The sequence below is a fragment of the Ranitomeya variabilis genome, chromosome 2, assembly GCF_051348905.1.
Source record: "Ranitomeya variabilis isolate aRanVar5 chromosome 2, aRanVar5.hap1, whole genome shotgun sequence".
Classification (NCBI taxonomy): domain Eukaryota; kingdom Metazoa; phylum Chordata; class Amphibia; order Anura; family Dendrobatidae; genus Ranitomeya; species Ranitomeya variabilis.
In genome coordinates this window covers 868,694,754-868,700,828 of record NC_135233.1, presented here as the reverse complement: position 1 = coordinate 868,700,828, position 6,075 = coordinate 868,694,754, and the positions used below count along the sequence as shown (strand labels likewise).

At 40.3% G+C, this 6,075-nt stretch overlaps 1 long non-coding RNA gene across 1 annotated transcript; it reads left to right on the top strand.

Moving 5' to 3' along the window:
• The first annotated feature begins 2,031 nt into the window (after positions 1–2,031).
• On the top strand, positions 2,032–4,001 carry LOC143809988 (uncharacterized). Its single transcript, XR_013222575.1, has 4 exons — positions 2,032–2,184; positions 2,949–3,134; positions 3,545–3,580; positions 3,970–4,001. It is a non-coding gene; the product is annotated as an uncharacterized LOC143809988 (long non-coding RNA).
• Positions 4,002–6,075: the final 2,074 nt, after the last annotated feature.

Sequence of the window (6,075 nt, the reverse complement as noted above, 5' to 3'; positions counted from 1 at the left end):
CGAGCCACCATGTCAGAAGGCTCTTTTAGCTTGAAATGACTGGAGGGGTGACAGGTTCCCTTTAAGTAAGGTTAAACAATACACGTTATGGGTCACGTCTCTCAACCTCTTATGTCTTGAGGTTAATTAAGTATTTGATCTTATGGCTCTCCTCAACAACCTTCATTTCTTAACGTAATGATGGCCACTCGTTTTTCTTTACTTAGCTGCTTTTTTCTTGCCATAATACAAATTCTAACAGTCTATTCAGTAGGACTATCAGCTGTGTATCCACCAGACTTCTGCTCAACACAACTGATCGTTCCATCCCCATTTATAAGGCAAGAAATCACACTTATTAACCTGACAGGGCACACCTGTAAAGTGAAAACCATTTCCGGTGACTACCTCTTGAAGCTCATCAAGAGAATGCCAAGAGTGTGCAAAGCAGTCATCAAAGCAAATGGTGGCTACTTTGAAAAACCTAGAATATAAGAGATATTTTCAGTTGTTTCACACTTTTTTGTTAAGTATATAATTCCACATGTGTTAATTCATAGTTTTGACGCCTTCAGTGTGAATTTACAATTTTCATAGTCATGAAAATACCAAAAAATCTTAAAATGAGAAGGTGTGTCCAAACTTTTGGTCTGTACTGTATGTACAGTATGTATATATATATATAAATACATACACACATATACACACACACACACACAGAGAAAGAGAGCGAGAGAGATTTGTCGCCATAAAAGGAGGTAGGCCCAGACACATTTCTTGCACAGGGGCCCCAAGCTGTCAGTGTCCACCCCTGAGATGCAACAACTACCTGTCCATGAAAAACTGAAGTGGATTAATAGTGTTAATGAGTAGGGTTGAGCGAAACGGATCGGTCATTTTCATAAGTCGCCGACTTTTGGCAAAGTCGGCGTCTCATGAAACCCGACCCGATCCCTGTGTGGGGTCGGCCATGCGGTACGCGATCTTGGCGCCAAAGTCGTGTTTCGTATGACGCGTTTAGCGCCATTTTTTCAGCCAATGAAGGAGTGTGGGCAGAGTGATGACATAGGGGTTAGGGGCGTGCACGGCTATCATCATTTTATTGCTTGTGCGCAGTAGGGATTTGCAATGTGTAACACGAGATTTTCTGTGCTGGGATGGAGGGGAAAGAGAGAGAGAGAGAGAGAAGAGAGAGAGAGAGAGAGAAAAAAAAAAAATTCCCCATTGACGTGCATAGGGTTTCGTGTTCCGGCCGATCCTCGACTTTTAACAGTAATCGGCCGATTTCGCCCGACTCGACTTTTCAAAAAGTCGGGTTTCGCGAAACATGACTCGACCCTAAAAAAGTCAAAGTCGCTCAACCCTATTAATGAGGAAATGAAGTCCCTTCATCAACTTAAAACTTGTAAACGCACTAAACTACCCCAAGAAAATAAAGCAATCAATTGTAAATGTGTTTTAGGACCAAATATGAATCTGAAGACTAGGTTTACAGATTTAAAACAAGATTAGTCGCAAAAGGATATTCTCAGAATATGGTGAAGATTACGATGTTATATTTTCTTCAGTTGCTAAGCAGATTACATTTGGGACTTTATTGGATGTAGCTGCTGTACAAAAGATGTTGGTCACACATTATGTTTTATCCTGCCTTATAACACAGTACCTTTGATTGTGCAAGGGTAGTCGTGTTATCATGTGCCCTTTCTATTATATTTATTGATTATAATGCCCAAGATGGGGTACATTATTTTTAGGTACACAAACATAGGAAACGAGCATTTTCCATGCAATGCACTTTATATTTCCCACCAACAGTTTCGTATGGTGCCCCAGGTCTTGTCAGAATGTAGCAACGCCCAAGTGTCTCAGCAATAATGTTAGTGACAAATGTAACATGGAATGCCTATACCTAGTAGCAAAGTATGTACTTTCATCTTCAAAAAAATGTATCTTACTCAACTAATTGAAACCCAAGTATGACAGTGCACTCATTCCTCAAACTGGTTTTTCCCGAATGCTTTGTATCTTTTCATCAGTTACACAAAATGAGGCAAGAGGTCTTCAAATGAGTTTCTTAACGTGCTGTGGCAGCTATAATGTGCATTATCTGGGAATGATCCCTGGGTCGTCTCTAATATTGGCTTTTCCTTAAACTGGAGGAATGTGATATCATCAGATCATCATTATGTTCTATATATGACGGTGAGTTTATTTCTTAGTTAAGTATTTGGTTACACTCCTTGCAGAATTGTTTCACTCTGATCAGTAATAGCGACAGGAAGGTTGGCCAGAGATGAAAGAAAAAGACAGTGAATGTAAGGGGCGTAGGGTCTTTATGTCTGAACCAGGACAGATTGTCTGATAGACAACAGCGAGAGACAAAGACAGATAGATAGATAGATAGATAGATAGATAGATAGATAGATAGATAGATAGATAGATAGATAGCGAGAGAGAGAGGAGAGGTTCTTTAACTGTGGGGGGCCTTTGCCCCAGGATAGCCACCACTCTAATACTTGCATATTCAATTTTACTTGTTCTTTTGATGTGTTTAGGTTGTTGTATTTCCTAGATAATTACATTGGATTATGCAAAATTATTCACAGTCCATTGTAGATGATTGGCAAATATAATTATTTTGTTTTGTGACATTTTAATAAAAATATGGCTTTACATGTCAGGTTCCATATTAGTAACAATTGCTATAACCAGCATATAAATCTTATAAGTATATAGTGTCATCTTGTCCCTATATAATACGCTTGCCATTGGAAGGTGGTGTTGCTAATAAATTCACAACCTTCAAGACTCCCTTGGGATAACCAAAACAAAACCCTAACTGTAGTGCAAAAAATACACTACAGAACAACCCAGCTTGTTACTAGGAACACTGTATATAATAAACCACCATTGAAATGAGTACAGCACCTAGAAAACTCACTTGTCTGTACTGTTCTATTTTTCAGATTTCAGTTTGTCCCCCTGTGCCACTTACCCTCTATGCACTACCACACTGAACTGTAAAAAAGCAACTGAATGCCCCTACTCCAGTACTATGTAGCCACCTTAATCTTCTCTTGCAAAGTATAGGACGCAGGACTCCAAGGAGCATCTAAGAAATTAATGTTACCATCAATTCCAAAGAAAAAGAGGTAAAAGCTACTACGTTCGGAAATATGATTACGATTAGAGATGACCGAATATTTTGGGAAAAAGATCGCCGAATCCAAATTTGCCATATTCGTACCGAATTTATGTTTGACGATCGTTTCCGAACATAGTCACTCATCTGTACTCCCACTGACTCCAATGGCGTTGGGCGAATATTGAATATTGCAAAAACGGCGATCGTAATCCGAACCGAATATTCAAATATTCGCTCACCTCTAATTGTGATAAGATTTTGGTCCTAAAGTACTATGCAAATATATCTGACAGCACCAACAGAAGGTAGCTTTTCATGTCTAAGCTGTAAAAATTGCAATAATAAAATTCAAAGGGAATTGTCATTGTCATTCACTTATGTTAAGTCTCCATGCTCTTCCCTTTTTGTCGTTAATAGATTGCACCCAAACAATTTATAGGGCCCAGCTGTAACGTGAGTACATTCAATTCTGATGGTAAAAGTGCTGCAGCTTTGGATAATTTTGTTTTATCGAGCTACAACTCGGCCACTTCAATTTGATGCTTGTGTAGCCCATGAATGAGAGATGAGCTGGATTATGACTAGGAAAAGAATGACAAATAAGATATTCTGCTGACTGAGCTTTTTCGAGATAATCAAAAATAAAGTTTTCCAGTGGAAATTGCTTCAGGAAATGCTCATTCTTTGGGAAGTTTTTAGAGGAGCTTTTCTTTTTCCTGAAGCAATTTCAAAATATTTTGAAGTGTTTTGGGGGGAATTTTTTTGCTGTATTAGTTTTTGATTGGACAGTGCCTAGTTCAAGAGCAACTTGAAATGACAATCACTTTCTTTTCTTTTCCCAGGCATTTTTCAATACCTGATGCACATACTTAGGTAGGAGAAAAAAAGGATCATCCCCGCGCTGCCGCAAGAAGAATTCCAAACAGTGTAGAGGTTTCAACGTGGTTTATTCTACGCGTTTCAGGGTTCAGGTGACCCCTTCATCAGGACATACCACAAATATTGTACCATATATTGTGGTATGTCCTGATGAAGGGGTCACCTGAACGTGTAGAATAAACCACGTTGAAACCTCTACAATTTTTGGAATTCTTCTCGCGGCAGCACGAGGATGATCCTTTTTTCTCCTACCTAAGTGTGTGTTTCAATCAGGTCCTGCACTGACCTGTGGATCTGCAGCAGCTGCCATTAATATATGTCCTTCCTTCAATCTCACCAGGTGAGTAGTTCTCTAGGTGGGCAACTTTGTGTAACGTTTGATAAGACCCTACTTGCGCTGTCTCCCTCTTTTCTCTGATAAGTAGAATATAAACGACTAGCACACTCCAGAAATGTGATGCAAAAAACGTGGGGTGTTTTAATATACATACAATAACAAACGTTTCACTCTGCTCTGGACCTTTGTCAGTGTGCTAAATTTAATGATGTACTTGGTAGAACCCCGGTGGAGAACTATTTACTTTTGCATCGACAAAGGAGGGCTTAAATGAAAAAGGTACGCCCGTATTTAAGCAGCGGGTCAGTCCGACTAGCGTGGGAAGATATGCCCGGTCATAAAGCGGTGTCCACCGCAAGTGAAGTGAAGAACCGGTAAAACCCGTTATATATAGGAGGACGGGGTCTAATGTGCACGCTAGACAAGCCGGCGTATGGAGCCGGAAGGGGCGGGGCGGTGGTGACGTGTGTATCACATGACACATGTGTGCCACTTCACTTGCGGTGGACACTGCTTTATGACCGGGCATATCTTCCCACGCTAGTCGGACTGACCCGCTGCCCAAATACGGGCGTACCTTTTTCATTTAAGCCCTCCTTTGTCGATGCAAAAGTAAATAGTTCTCCACCGGGGTTCTACCAAGTACATAATTAAATTTAGCACACTGACGAAGGTCCGGAGCAGACCGAAACGTTTGTTATTGTATGTACAGTTAGTCCTCGGGTTACAACGGTCTCGAGTTACATCGTTTCGTGGTTACAACGCTTTATACGAGGCCTCGTTCCGACTTACACGGTTTGCGTCGTAAGTCGAACTACATGCAACTACGTGCAGTGGCAGAAGAATAGAGTCCAGTACTGTACACTGTACCCGGTTAACGAGTCTCCTGCATGCCATAACACCCTAATTATGTAGGGTACTGTGTTAGGATAGGTGTTTGGATAGGCTAAGTGTTTGCAGTACTGTACTGTTATTATGGTACAGTACTGTATGAATGTATGGTCTGACTTACACCGAAATTCGGTTTACGACGCCGTGTAAGAACGGATCAATGTCGTAAGTCGAGGACTACCTGTATATTAAAACACCCCACGTTTTTTGCATCACATTTCTGGAGTGTGCTAGTCGTTTATATTCTACTTATCAAGGTTTGGGACCCTATGACTGTGCACCTCCTCTTTTCCAGGCTGTGCTGAACATTTTCTATCCCTCTTTTCTCTGACTCGATACCTGATGCCAAAGAAAAACACTGAAAAGGCTGAACATGTAAAAAAGAAAAAGTGGTTTTGCCATAGAAATGAATAGGAAGAGTCATTCATGCTTTTTGGAGCAGACTCAAAAAACTTTAGTGCACATACAAAAATGAATAATTCTTTTTATAACCTGTACTTTGATAAGCTTTGTAATTGAATATATTGATCAAGTTGAACATGATATTATTTCCTTGATCTGCTTCGAGGTGAGGTTGGAATGGATTTTACATTCCACTTGAAACTTTGCCTGCGATAACACAAGAGCATTTCAGTCATCGTTTCTGGTGAAGTGTGGATCTCATATCTACAGGAATGTGCATAGGATTTGAACTACAATCAGTAGATGCGTCCCTATTCAGTATTGTGAAAAGCAGTGTAATGCACAGGTAAGGTGCCGCTCACTGTGCATTACAACGCTTTTTACCATATTGGTAGGGGTCATGGATCAGAGTCTGCAAATTCGTTTATTCTGAATACAC